Here is a 14,433-nt window from a genome sequence, read left to right on the forward strand (position 1 = left end):
TTGAGAAAACGGACATTGTTCGCCAGTCAGGGGAGCAGGCTGTGTCATTTAAGGAGCCAGAGGACATTGCCTAAGCTACGTGAGAAGTTTCCACCGCGGCAAACATTGTTCGCAGCGAGGTGCTGTTCAACACGTGTTGCGCATGCCTGCAGTTCGTGGACGCCGTGCTAGCAGGAGCCAGGAATCTTTCTAGCATACGCCGTCACATCTCATTCGAGGCCTACTCGGATTTATTTCTACGCACTCAAGCATCTCTACTGCATCAAAAGCGCTGACGTTGGGGTATTTCCTTATAGTTGCCGGCTATAAGTTTCCTTTTCTATTTTCTATATTCTACATTACAAGAGTGTATTACTGGGAAAAGTATATTTAAATGTATTATTTATTAATCTTTTGTTTACTGTGTTTAAAGAGAACTAAGAGAATATTTATAAGGAGTTTAAGCTATACCAGAGGGGTATAGGATATTCAGTTTATAACTGAAAGGGACTAAACACTAGTTTACTATTCATTTAAGTTTGTATGTGGGTTTATGTGTGCATTTTAAGTAAACTTAACATTTGCTTTAAACCTCTTGATTTATTTATTATTACCAAGTTATAGCCTAATTTAATAACTAATGGTTATAGAGGACCTAGGGTATGGCGTCAAAATAGGACCTAATGTTTTGAGAATCAAAAAACAAGAATCCATAACCAAGAAATTACGTTTTGTAATTGAGAAAACTGTTGTTAATATTGAGAGTTAAAAAAGCTGGTTTGTAAACACAGTATTTATGTTTTCAATAGTCTATTTTGAGTTTAATATTCTTGAAGAATCTGTTTTCGTTGCGCCTTTTCTCGTTCGCGCTTCTCTCTGTCTCACTCTCGCCTCCAGAAGTTTCTCGCTTTTGACTTTTGGACCTGTTTTTACGGGTGGGCGGGATTTACACAGTCATTGGCTGATGGAGTTAAGCCCCGCCCACCCATGCCATTCTACACACACACACACACACACACGATTACAATATACAACAGGGTAGTCGTAACTCCACAACAATCTACTTCAGTCTATCTACTGTGGGTTACTAAAATAGATAATCGTTAAAAATAGCTGATATGAGAAAACAAACACACATCTTGCCTGTGTTTGCCGGTGTTGTGCCGAATTCCGACTCCCCTCACGTGCACGCGCATATAGCCGCTTCAGAAGATAATCGCCATTTCCGTTGTTTCTATGCACAAATAAGGACTAATTGTTAATGATCTACCACAGGAAACAATGCAGCATTATCTATTTTCAAATAAAGACACTGATTCACGGGTGTTAACACTAGAAGTCCCAGAGAAGGGTCTTTCAACACTTCTACCATCGGAACCCAAAGAAGGGTCGAGAGAACTGAAGGATTTTAGCTAACACCCTATTATCAGCTGTAGGCAGGCACTTTTGTCCTGTAAATAAGGCCATTACTGGTGCACCACAGGAGGGGGCATGCTTCAGCTCACAACTAATTGTTGTTTTCCATTGAGTTTAGCCATTTAGTTTCTAGTTAGTTCTATTTAGTTTATTGTATTTTATAATATAAAGGTTATATATTGTATTTAGTTTAGTTTTATCTGAGCAACAAAGCACAAACAATAAATTATTTTTTTATATTTTAAATAGAAAATTAGAAATTTTATAGCCAGGTACATGTGAGCAATGATCAGAAGCATTTGTGTCTAAGTCAGGAGCACTGAAATTTCAGCATGAGAAACGTACAAAAGAACAACTGTTTTGTTTCCATGCTTTTTTATGTTCCATGCTTTTTATTATTTCCATAAAATTATACAAAAAATACAAGGAATAAAACAATTCCACACATATTTACAATAGGCTGCAGTGCAGGGCTGTATGTGTGTGTGTGTGTGTGTGAGTGGCATGTCCTTCTTGTGTGACTAGCACTTCAGCAGTCACTCAGCAGTCTGTCAGAACATGCCTGGCACTGCCAGGGTATCTCCCTGGTACATTTGCCACACGTGTATCTGTAGCAGTCGACACATCTCACATTTGCACAATTGTTCATGAGTGTTCTCATCAGAGCATTCACATACAACTATCTACCCAGTCTGCCAGTCCCTCATTTGGGGAGAAAGCTACAGTACTGTGGCTATTCCCACTTTAGTGACCCCATTTTGTTTCTCTTTCACTCAGACAATAAAATACTCCAATACAGTGAGGACATGCACCTAAGACGAAAATTTCAGACCCCTCCATGATTAAAAATTGTCTAAATTGTCTAAAGTGGGGAATAGCCACAATAGTGTAGCTTTCTCCCCAAATGAGGGAGTGGCGGACTGAGTGGATAATTGTATGTGAGTGCTCTGTTGAGAACATTTCAACTTTATTGTATATATTTCTAAACTTACATCATGTCCTCTGTAGCTGCTGCTCTCAGCCAGGCCCTCTGACTGCCTCTCTCACCTTATGCATGTCCCCTGCACAACAATGCAGCTGGGGGATGGGCAGACACACTCAGGACCAGCTTACAGACTTTTGCATGACCTTTTTTGAGGTGGATCATCACAATTAATTTGGTCATTTTTTTCAAAAATTGTTATTTTGAACCCACTTATCTTTTTTAGAAGAAAAACATTACTAACATTACTACATTTCTACCTGAGCCTGCCAAAGCCAGTGCTGAGGTATTTTGCATCCCATGAGGCCATCCTTTGTCATGCAGCCATTTCTAGGTAGACGGGGGGATGGGTGATAGTGTGAGCTATGTTGATCCATTGACTCAGACGGAGAAGAAAAGACCCTTTCAGAGAAATCTGAACTTTAGCTATTTTGACCAATAATCATGTCACCTTTTGCAGTGAGAAAAAAATCCAAAATTAGTACAAAGGAGGTAGACTTGATATGTTTTGGAATTATAGTTCAAATAATGTCTGTCAGTTTTATAATAAAGAGAAAGATGACTGTAGCCACCTACATGTGGATGAAAATCCATGTCACCACACATTTCACTTACTCTGTTGACTGAGAAGCAAGGATAGCAAAGGTTTCCAGTACACAGCAGGCTTTGGACATGATCCTGGAGGGGCCGTGGGCGGGTGGGTTTCCCTGGTCTTTCTCTGCCTGCCTCTGGCCTCTGGGGCCTTGCTAATAAGTACATTATGTACATTTATCCTATGTTGCACTTACATAAACACACACACTCACACACACATACATCAGTCATTTGTGCTGTATGTCTTACTTTCTGCTCTTCATTTAGTAGCAGCAGTTGGTGAATCATTGCAGTGGTCATTTGAGCTGTTTTTTCTGCTCTTCTGTCTTTTCCCTTTTTACTTTCTCTCCCCTTGTTTTCTCTCCTCCTGTTTTCTCTCCTGTCCTGTATGGTTCACCTAACCCCAATTGTTTTTATCACTATTGTACTGTATTATACAGAATTGTTTTCTTTTGATCCTTACATGAAAACAAAGTTGTCCTCCAAAGGTGAAAGGTTGGAGGTGGGCCAAAAAAAAAGTTTGAAAAGCCCATATGAAGCAATTTTCAAGCCTAGGGTCACAAACGTCACACACAACACATTGTTAGTTTTCAGAGAGTAGTGAAAATCTGTAGTAGTGAAATCTCTTTTGGTAAGATTTCCTAAATTTCCTATTTTTGTTTGCTGGTTATGGCTGTATTTGGAAGAGACACACTGCAAAATCTTGATCTTGATAAGTTAAAATTGCTCAATAATATTATTCTATTTTAAGTAGCTGAGGGTTTTTTGTATACATTTATGTAAAAACATTTATACCTATTAGCAGTTTTTCAAAAGACAAAACTACTTAAAATAAGGTTAAAAATATCAGAGCCATTTTGAATAATCAATATGCCACTTATATGCCATTATAATTCAAATATTATGTTTGTGTCAATTTCACATTATTTCAACCTTTCACAAATCAAATCTCAAACATATGGTTCTGTAGATGAGGAGACTTCTTGCAAGAGATCTTGCACAGTCTCATATGGCAGCCAAGGAGGTGCAAGCTTTCAGCAGCAACCACCCATACCTGACACACGCCTCATTTACATAACACTGGAGGCAAGTTCAGCTCTTCTCCCCCCTGCTGATTCCTCAGGCAGTGGACACTTTTGCAAATGAATGGATGTTAATTGGAGCCACCAGAGGTGTCAGTTTGGACTAAGGTTCTTTGGACCCTCTTTAGGGACTTCAGGGGGGTGGTGGAAATTTCAGGGACTTCTAGTGTTAAATGTTTTAAATAAAATGTAATGTACGAGATTGGTTGTTAACGTAGCACTCAGGAGGATCGAATGCCTTTCAAACTAAGAATTACGAGAACAGTAACACACTTGATATACCGAAGTTCACCTCCGACTACGTGACCTCGCCATATTACTTTGTTCCACGTCGTTACAGACAACCGTGCATCTTATATATCTTAATGACAACCTGACTTATTTAATTTTTAATAAAATAAAATATGAAATAGACAATTATTACCTAAATATATCTTATTATGTAGCTAGGACAAACCTAGTGTAACGTTCTGCGTAGCGCAGAACAGGGAGACGGACACAAACGCGGAGGAGAGCGAGATTTATTAAAGGAAATTCCAGAGGCAGAGTCGAAATAGGCAGTCCAGACATGAAACGCGAACAGACATAATCAGACAGAATAACCAAACACGACGGGGAAACACGGAACAGGCAGGAATGCAGGCAGCGGAAACAATACTCACAACATGAACAACTAGATAGACAAAATCACGGATACTGGACTGGGGAAATACTGGGACTTTATACATAGAAACTAACTAGGGACAGGTGATGGCAATGACACTGGGGCGTGGCAACAAACAAGGAAACACAAAGACAAACGAGCAGGGCGGGACAAACAGGCAGGGAACACGGACATGAGGGAACCCAGAGTGACAGCTACGAGAGGGGGCGTTGCCCTACGTGACAGAACCCCCCCTCAAAGCGTGCCACTCCGGGGCACGCAAGGGCAGACAGGACAGGGACAGCGGACAGACCGGAGGGACAGGACCAGACAAAATAGGACGAGGGACCCGGGACATGGCAGGGACTGGAGACAGGGAGACAGGCCAAGAGCTGGGCCGGGACACGGCATGACACGGGACACAGGGAGACCGGACAGGGCCAGGGCGAGGCACAGGAGCAGGGCCGGACAGGACAGGACCGGGGACAGACACTGGAGCGGGGCCAGGGGACAGGGCAGAGGTAAACACTGAGGCAAACACGGCTTGGACGATGGTGACGGGGACAGGAACAAGGTGGGTAACAACTTGGGGAACAGACACGGGGACCGGGACAGAGACGACACCACCAGAAACAGACACGGGAACAGGAACAGAGACCTTGACAGACACAACCACAGGGACAGGAACCAAAACAAAACCAGGGACAGGACTGGGGAACATGGGGAACCCAGGCACAGGAGCAGGAACACAGGGCGGAGCAGACAGTACACGGAGTCCATGCCCAACAGGGGGCAGCACAGTCTCTTGGGGGACAGGAGCGGCCGGGCGGCGGGCAGCGGGCACAGGCGCGGGCGGGCAGCGGGCACAGGCGCGGGCGGGCGGCGGGCACAGGAGCCGGCAGACGGGCAACGGGAACAGGAGCCGGCAGACGGGCAGCGGGAACAGGAGCCGGCAGACGGGCAGCGGGAACAGGCAGGGTCCGCTGGCGGGCAGCGGGAACAGGCAGGGTCCGCTGGCGGGCAGCAGAAACAGGCAGGGTCCGCTGGCGGGCAGCGGAAACGGGAGCCGGCGTGGACGACCTCTCCTGGGTCGCAGGGACAGGAACCGGCGTGGACGACCTCTCCTGGGTCGCGGGGACAGGAACCGGCGTGGACGACCTCTCCTGGGTCGCGGGGACAGGAACCGGCGTGGACGACCTCTCCTGGGTCGCGGGGACAGGAACCGGCGTGGACGACCTCTCCTGGGTCGCGGGGACAGGAACCGGCGTGAACGACCTCTCCTGGGTCGCAGGGACAGGAACCGGCACGGACTGCCTACGGGCAGCGGGGACAGGAACAGGCACGGACTGCCTACGGGCAGCGGGGACAGGAATCTGAGGTGAGGAGATGCACTCGGGGGGCGGAGCCGCCAAGCCGACGTCCTCGGGGGGCGGAGCCGCCAAGCCGACGTCCTCGGGGGGCGGAGCCGCCAAGCCGACGTCCTCGGGGGGCGGAGCCACCAAGCCGACGTCCTCGGGGGGCGTGTCCGCCAAGCCGACGTGGCTAGTACCCCCCCCCCCCAAAAAATACTTGGGGGTGTCCTGTGGAGTAGCCGGCGGGATCAGCGGCGGTAGGTCCTCTTCCTCAGGGTCCGGGTTGAGCCTGGAAGAATACACAGACACAGAAGCCCCTCGGTGGCTCTCTCTGCGACGGCTCCGCCTCCTCAGAGGCGTCGGGAGCTCGCAGAAGCCATCGAGAGCCAACCGAGGGTTAAGCAAACGCCTGTCTGTGCACTCAATCCGTCTGCCCGCGACTTGTATTACAGGGTTCTCCTCCCTATAGTGATCAAGCCGGGCAGACACGTAGCGCTCAACAGGAGTCTCGACGCGAAAGCCAGACGAAACCGAAAGTGACTGGGCTTTCGTGGGTGCGCATCGAGACTTCCGTGTTCCCACAGCGCCAGGGGAATTTCTGTCTCTGGTTCGTTCACACTGTGATATCGGAGAGTTGAACTGGGCCGAACCAGTCAACATCTCATCGCAGCGATTAAACTCACCAGAGTCTCGCTCCCTCGCTGTGTCCTTGTAAGATCCGTGATTATGTAACGTGGCTTGCGCCACGGAGCGAGGAGACGGACACAATCGCTGAGATGAGCGAGATTTATTAAAGGGAATACCTATATCAGAGTTAAACGGACAGGCGTGGGTCAAACCGGGAGGGCAGCCAGAACAGGTAAGGTACACGGGCATAATGGGACAGGGAACTTAAACACGACGGGGAAACACGGAACAGGCAGGAATGCAGGCAGCGGAAACAATACTCACAACATGAACAACTAGATAGACAAAATCACGGATACTGGACTGGGGAAATACTGGGACTTTATACATAGAAACTAACTAGGGACAGGTGATGGCAATGACACTGGGGCGTGGCAACAAACAAGGAAACACAAAGACAAACGAGCAGGGCGGGACAAACAGGCAGGGAACACGGACATGAGGGAACCCAGAGTGACAGCTACGAGAGGGGGCGTTGCCCTACGTGACAGAACCCCCCCTCAAAGCGTGCCACTCCGGGGCACGCAAGGGCAGACAGGACAGGGACAGCGGACAGACCGGAGGGACAGGACCAGACAAAATAGGACGAAGGACCCGGGACATGGCAGGGACTGGAGACAGGGAGACAGGCCAAGAGCTGGGCCGGGACACGGCATGACACGGGACACAGGGAGACCGGACAGGGCCAGGGCGAGGCACAGGAGCAGGGCCGGACAGGACAGGACCGGGGACAGACACTGGAGCGGGGCCAGGGGACAGGGCAGAGGTAAACACTGAGGCAAACACGGCTTGGACGATGGTGACGGGGACAGGAACAAGGTGGGTAACAACTTGGGGAACAGACACGGGGACCGGGACAGAGACGACACCACCAGAAACAGACACGGGAACAGGAACAGAGACCTTGACAGACACAACCACAGGGACAGGAACCAAAACAAAACCAGGGACAGGACTGGGGAACATGGGGAACCCAGGCACAGGAGCAGGAACACAGGGCGGAGCAGACAGTACACGGAGTCCATGCCCAACAGGGGGCAGCACAGTCTCTTGGGGGACAGGAGCGGCCGGGCGGCGGGCAGCGGGCACAGGCGCGGGCGGGCAGCGGGCACAGGCGCGGGCGGGCGGCGGGCACAGGAGCCGGCAGACGGGCAACGGGAACAGGAGCCGGCAGACGGGCAGCGGGAACAGGAGCCGGCAGACGGGCAGCGGGAACAGGCAGGGTCCGCTGGCGGGCAGCGGGAACAGGCAGGGTCCGCTGGCGGGCAGCAGAAACAGGCAGGGTCCGCTGGCGGGCAGCGGAAACGGGAGCCGGCGTGGACGACCTCTCCTGGGTCGCAGGGACAGGAACCGGCGTGGACGACCTCTCCTGGGTCGCGGGGACAGGAACCGGCGTGGACGACCTCTCCTGGGTCGCGGGGACAGGAACCGGCGTGGACGACCTCTCCTGGGTCGCGGGGACAGGAACCGGCGTGGACGACCTCTCCTGGGTCGCGGGGACAGGAACCGGCGTGAACGACCTCTCCTGGGTCGCAGGGACAGGAACCGGCACGGACTGCCTACGGGCAGCGGGGACAGGAACAGGCACGGACTGCCTACGGGCAGCGGGGACAGGAATCTGAGGTGAGGAGATGCACTCGGGGGGCGGAGCCGCCAAGCCGACGTCCTCGGGGGGCGGAGCCGCCAAGCCGACGTCCTCGGGGGGCGGAGCCGCCAAGCCGACGTCCTCGGGGGGCGGAGCCACCAAGCCGACGTCCTCGGGGGGCGTGTCCGCCAAGCCGACGTGGCTAGTACCCCCCCCCCCAAAAAATACTTGGGGGTGTCCTGTGGAGTAGCCGGCGGGATCAGCGGCGGTAGGTCCTCTTCCTCAGGGTCCGGGTTGAGCCTGGAAGAATACACAGACACAGAAGCCCCTCGGTGGCTCTCTCTGCGACGGCTCCGCCTCCTCAGAGGCGTCGGGAGCTCGCAGAAGCCATCGAGAGCCAACCGAGGGTTAAGCAAACGCCTGTCTGTGCACTCAATCCGTCTGCCCGCGACTTGTATTACAGGGTTCTCCTCCCTATAGTGATCAAGCCGGGCAGACACGTAGCGCTCAACAGGAGTCTCGACGCGAAAGCCAGACGAAACCGAAAGTGACTGGGCTTTCGTGGGTGCGCATCGAGACTTCCGTGTTCCCACAGCGCCAGGGGAATTTCTGTCTCTGGTTCGTTCACACTGTGATATCGGAGAGTTGAACTGGGCCGAACCAGTCAACATCTCATCGCAGCGATTAAACTCACCAGAGTCTCGCTCCCTCGCTGTGTCCTTGTAAGATCCGTGATTATGTAACGTGGCTTGCGCCACGGAGCGAGGAGACGGACACAATCGCTGAGATGAGCGAGATTTATTAAAGGGAATACCTATATCAGAGTTAAACGGACAGGCGTGGGTCAAACCGGGAGGGCAGCCAGAACAGGTAAGGTACACGGGCATAATGGGACAGGGAACTTAAACACGACGGGGAAACATGGAACAGGCAGGAATGCAGGCAGCGGAAACAATACTCACAACATGAACAACTGGATAGACAAAATCACGGATACTGGACTGGGGAAATACTGGGACTTTATACATAGAAACTAACTAGGGACAGGTGATGGCAATGACACTGGGGCGTGGCAACAAACAAGGAAACACGAAGACAAACGAGCAGGGCGGGACAAACAGGCAGGGAACACGGACATGAGGGAACCCAGAGTGACAGCTACGAGAGGGGGCGTTGCCCTACGTGACACCTAGAGTGCTCAGTGAAATAAGTTATAATCACAGTACCCGAACTCACCCCGATTAACAGGGGAGTACTGTGATTATAACTTATTTCACTGAGCACTCTAGGTTTGTATATAAGATGCACGTTGTCTGTAACGACGTGGAACATTACATTTTATTTAAAACATTTAACACCCGTGATTCAGTGTCTTTATTTGGATATAGATAATGCTGCATTTTTTCCTGTGGTAGATCATTAACAATTATTCCTTATTTGTGCATAGAAACAACGGAAATTATTATCTTCTTATTATTATTATTATCTTCTGAAGCGTCTATATGCGCGTGCACGTGAGGGGAGTCGGAATTCGGCACAACACCGGCAAACACAGGCAAGATGTGTGTTTATGTTTTCTCATATCAGCTATTTTAACGATTATCTATTTTAGTAACCCACAGTAGATAGACTGAAGTAGATTGTTGTGGAGTTACGACTACCCTGTTGTATATTGTAATCGTGTGTGTGTGTGTGTGTGTGTGTGTAAAGCACATATGTCAAAGTCAAGGCCCGCGGGCCAGATCCGGCCCGTGAATTGATTATCTATGGCCCCCTGGATGATATTTAATTACTGTTAGAACCGGCCCGCAGGCCACAGCCGCCCGCTGGTGTTTTGCACGCACAAACACTACATTCACCACAATGCAACGGTAGCCCGCGAAGTCACTGCAGCGCGCACAAGCGGCGAGGGTCAGCGTGGCAAAAATTACGTAATCGCAGTGGCTCAGCTCGTGCGCGAGCGTCTCGCGCGCTGTCGATTCGCGAGGTCGTGCATCTCTCAAATTTTGTACTTTGCGCGCGCCGCGCCTCAGCGCAATGAACAAAGTCATGTTTGCAGGGTTCATACACCTTTATAAGGTGGAATTCAAGCACTTGTACGTCACTTTCAAGGTCCATTTCAATATTTCCCAGCACGTTAAACTTAATTAAGTTAAATATGTATACATATACTCGAAATGATTCGAAATAATTCGCTTTTTATTCACATTATTTAATGGTTGTTTATTTTCAAAACGCCCAATATTAATGCCTTCACGTTCTCTCATGTTTCGTCCTGGAATTACAAGAGGCTCGTATTTGTTAATGTAGCCTAATAAAAGAGAACTGTTCAGTCAGATAGCTATTTGTTGTGAAACGAAGTAGTTACAATTTCAAGCATTTTCAAGTACTTTAGCTTAAATTCCACCCATTTAAACCTTTATTACTTTATTCATGTTTGCTTGTTGAAAAATATTTTCACTTGAAATTACTGACAGATCCATAAGAAAATATTGCTTTATTCATTTAAGCATTAAATAATATACACTGTGTTAGGTCTTGGTTCAATAGGCTGTGTGCAATCATTTTAATATGTTTTAATAAACATTGAACCATCCGGCCCTCGGCTTGTAGCAAATTTGGTTTTTTGGCCCTCGGTGTATTTGACTTTGACATCCCTGGTGTAAAGAATGGCATGGGTGGGCGGGGCTTAACTCCATCCGCCAATGACTGTGTAAATCCCGCCCACCCGTAAAAATAGGTCCAAAAGTCAAAAGCGAGAAACTTCTGGAGGTGGGAGCGAGACCGAGAGAAGCGCGAACGAGAAAAGGCGCAACGAAAACGAAAACGGATTCAGCATTAAGATTAAATCTAGAGTATGATTTCGATAATGTGTAGGTCCTACTACATTTTGTATAACACCGACAGAGTTCAATATAGAAGTAAAAGCCCTTGTCAGTGGATCCTCCGCATTATCAAAATGTACGTTAAAGTCTCCTACCATTATTATTTTGTCACTACATACTGCAAAATTTGCTGCAAAATCAGTGAAATCATTTAAGAAATCTGAGTAAGGCCCTTTTGGTCTGTATACGTTTCTGATGAATTTCTAAACAATCTCGATAGATTATACATATTCCTCCTCCTCTGCCTGACAATCTAGGTCTATGTATATAACTATATCCCACAGGAGTGGCTTCGTTTAGTGTTTAATAATCACCAGATTGAATCCACATTTCAGTTAGACATAGAATATCAATTTTCTGGTCAGTTATAAGTTCATTCACAAAAACTGCTTTAGAGTTGAGCGATCGAATAGTGATTAATCCAATTTTCAGATCGGTCATATAGGTGGTAATAATTGGATGTGAAGTTTGAGTATTAGTTAAAAACTTAGGGTGGACTATTTTCTTATGATTTGATTTAACCCGGGGCACAGACACAGTCTCAATTTTGTGGGAACTTGATGATGCCTCTAAGCAGCTCGCAGACAGGTTTAACCCGTTTGTCTGCGGCCTGGTCGCGACTCTGGGTAGTCAGCAGCTCCTAATACTACTCTGCTGACTAACTAACAGGCTATGGGCTAAGCTGCAGGATAGCAAGGCGGCGCCGTCCCGGGTGGGGTGGACACCGTCCCTGCCTAAAAGACCAGGCTTGCCCTCGAACTCTCCAATTATTAATAAAGCCCACTTGATTTTTGGAGCACCACTTGGACATCCAGCGGTTTAATGACGTGAGCCTGCTGTATTGCTCATCGCCGCGCCACATTGGGATGGGGCCAGAGCAGATTACCACATCGGTCATCGTCTGGGCTAATTTAATCACCTCTTTAATATTACCCTTAGTCACTTCTGATTGCCACAGACTTATATCGTTGGCCCCTACATGTATAACTATCCTAGAGAATCTTTTATTGCATAACAGTCTAAGGTTGCCAATAATGTCCGGCTCTCTGGCTCCCAGTAAACAACTAACTGTACCCGATGGAGCCCCTACAGGAATAGCGACTTTCACGTGCCAAACTATAGAGTCTCCTATCACCAGAGTCCGTGAGACAGGCTCCTCAGTGGGTGTTTCACTGAGCGGGGCAAACCTGTTGAACACGTGAACCGGGGAGTGGTGCTCTGGTGGGCTAGTGCTGGCGTTAGCATTAGCTGCAGCCCTCGCTCTCCGACTACGCCGCCGAGACGTCACCCATTCGCCCCGCTGTGAGGGCTCTATCACCGGAGTTGCCGAGGCGCTAGTTCTCCCTGGCGTGTCCACAGCTACTACTGACTCTGTCTCTCTATCCCTCAATAATGAGTGGACGCGACACTCTAAGCTTTCCACTTTCACCACAAGAGAATTAACTAGGTTGCACCTCTCACAAATACTATTGCTATTTCTGTTGGTGGCGAAAGGGTCTAAGCTAAACATGCCACACTCCGAACAAGGAAACAAACCGACACCAGCCATGGATAAATCAGAAAACTTACCGCGTCTAGCCGATTTATATGGACTTACGCTAGCTGATTTGTAGAAGCAGAAAGTTGGTCAGTGGCCGGAATAGTCAACTGCCTGTTTTGACAGTGGAAGTACTACCTGTAAAAATTGTCTAGGAAGGCAAAAAGTAAAGATTAGCATGTAAATAGATTATTATACTTTGGAAAAACAATCGCAAAATTTGAGAGAAACACTCTGCAGCAGCGTCAGCAGGAAGCAGTGTCAGTAACCTTCAGCCTTGCAAACAAACAAAAAAAAAACTATTGGGTGTCCGAGTGGGTAGGTCTTTGTTTTGTTGATGAATGGGTAGAGAGATGTGAAGTCATAGTAATCGACCCTCTCCCCGGGTTGAGCTGTGTAGTGCAGATTTAACGTGTTGGTCCTACCCCCAAACCAGTGTTGTATAAAGTATTAGAGACCCATACTTGAGTAAAAGTACAAGTACTCTATCAAAAAATTGACTTGAGTAGACGTTGAAGTGTTCTTTAAAAACTTTACTTAAGTAGAAGTGCAGAAGTATTCAGCATTTTTTGTATGTAAGTATTGCAAGTAGTTTATTCTAAAATGTATTACTCAAGTACTGAAAGTAAAAAGTACAAGTATTGTGTTTTGAATTAATTAAAGAATTGTTTTTATATATCACTTACAAATCAAAGATGTCAAAGACCACAAATACAAGTCCTCTGTATGTACAAACAAGTAGCAACTTAAAAAACTGGGCTTAACACTTCGTACACAAAAAACAGATAACTTATGTCCCACTACGTCATATGTTTGGCGCAGAAGTACAAGTTTGCCTTAATTTAGCTGAGAAAATGAGGTGTATTTTGGACATAAAATCCATCCGTCGGATTCTAAGGGTGAGCCTACTGCCCTGCGTTTACCCTCAATAAATGCCCTTACCCTCTAAAAACACTATACTATAAAATGGGCACATGATTAGTCAGCCTGAAGAGACACGGCTTACTGTTGCTAAAAACACAACTCAGCGTGACGTCGCCTTTATGATTGCCAGGTAATGTTAAGTGAATACTGCTGCACGTCATGAACATAATTAGGTTAGTTAGCTAAGATATCTAACCTAACTAGCGCTTACTGACTGCTAAAGCTGGTGTGTCTTCTGTGCGTTATATTTATAACTTACATTGATGTGTTTTTTACAGTTCGAAGGTGAATTTTTGAAGGCCAATATTTCACACTCTTTAGGGAGACAGAGATGGCACTTCATCCTATAGGAATTTACTTTCACTCCAGCAAACGCAAACACTGTCTCTAGGTAGGGCCAGGGTGGTCTCCTTCCTCACCCTCACCGCCACGATCACTCGATGTTGAAGGTGTGGAAGGTGCCAATATATGTACATTAAAACGCCAACAAGCTTATTATGCAGCACTTATGCTGCTCTTCTGCTGTTACCAGTGCATGAATTCCACCTTCTAACTTCGCACGCACAAAAATCGAGAGGTGCACGACCTCACGACGCGACCGCCCGCGTGGCCAACGCGCATGTGCGAGCCACCGCGATTGCGTCATTTTTGCCGGACACTTGCGCAGTCACGACGTGTCAAGTGAACCTAAAATACGAAGCTCAAGTGTTCAGTGAAGGCAGCAGCAGAGTAAACGAGACGCGACCGGAGCATGCGCAGTTTTCTCA

Source organism: Brachyhypopomus gauderio, chromosome 7 (assembly GCF_052324685.1).
Source record: "Brachyhypopomus gauderio isolate BG-103 chromosome 7, BGAUD_0.2, whole genome shotgun sequence".
Classification (NCBI taxonomy): Eukaryota; Metazoa; Chordata; class Actinopteri; order Gymnotiformes; family Hypopomidae; genus Brachyhypopomus; species Brachyhypopomus gauderio.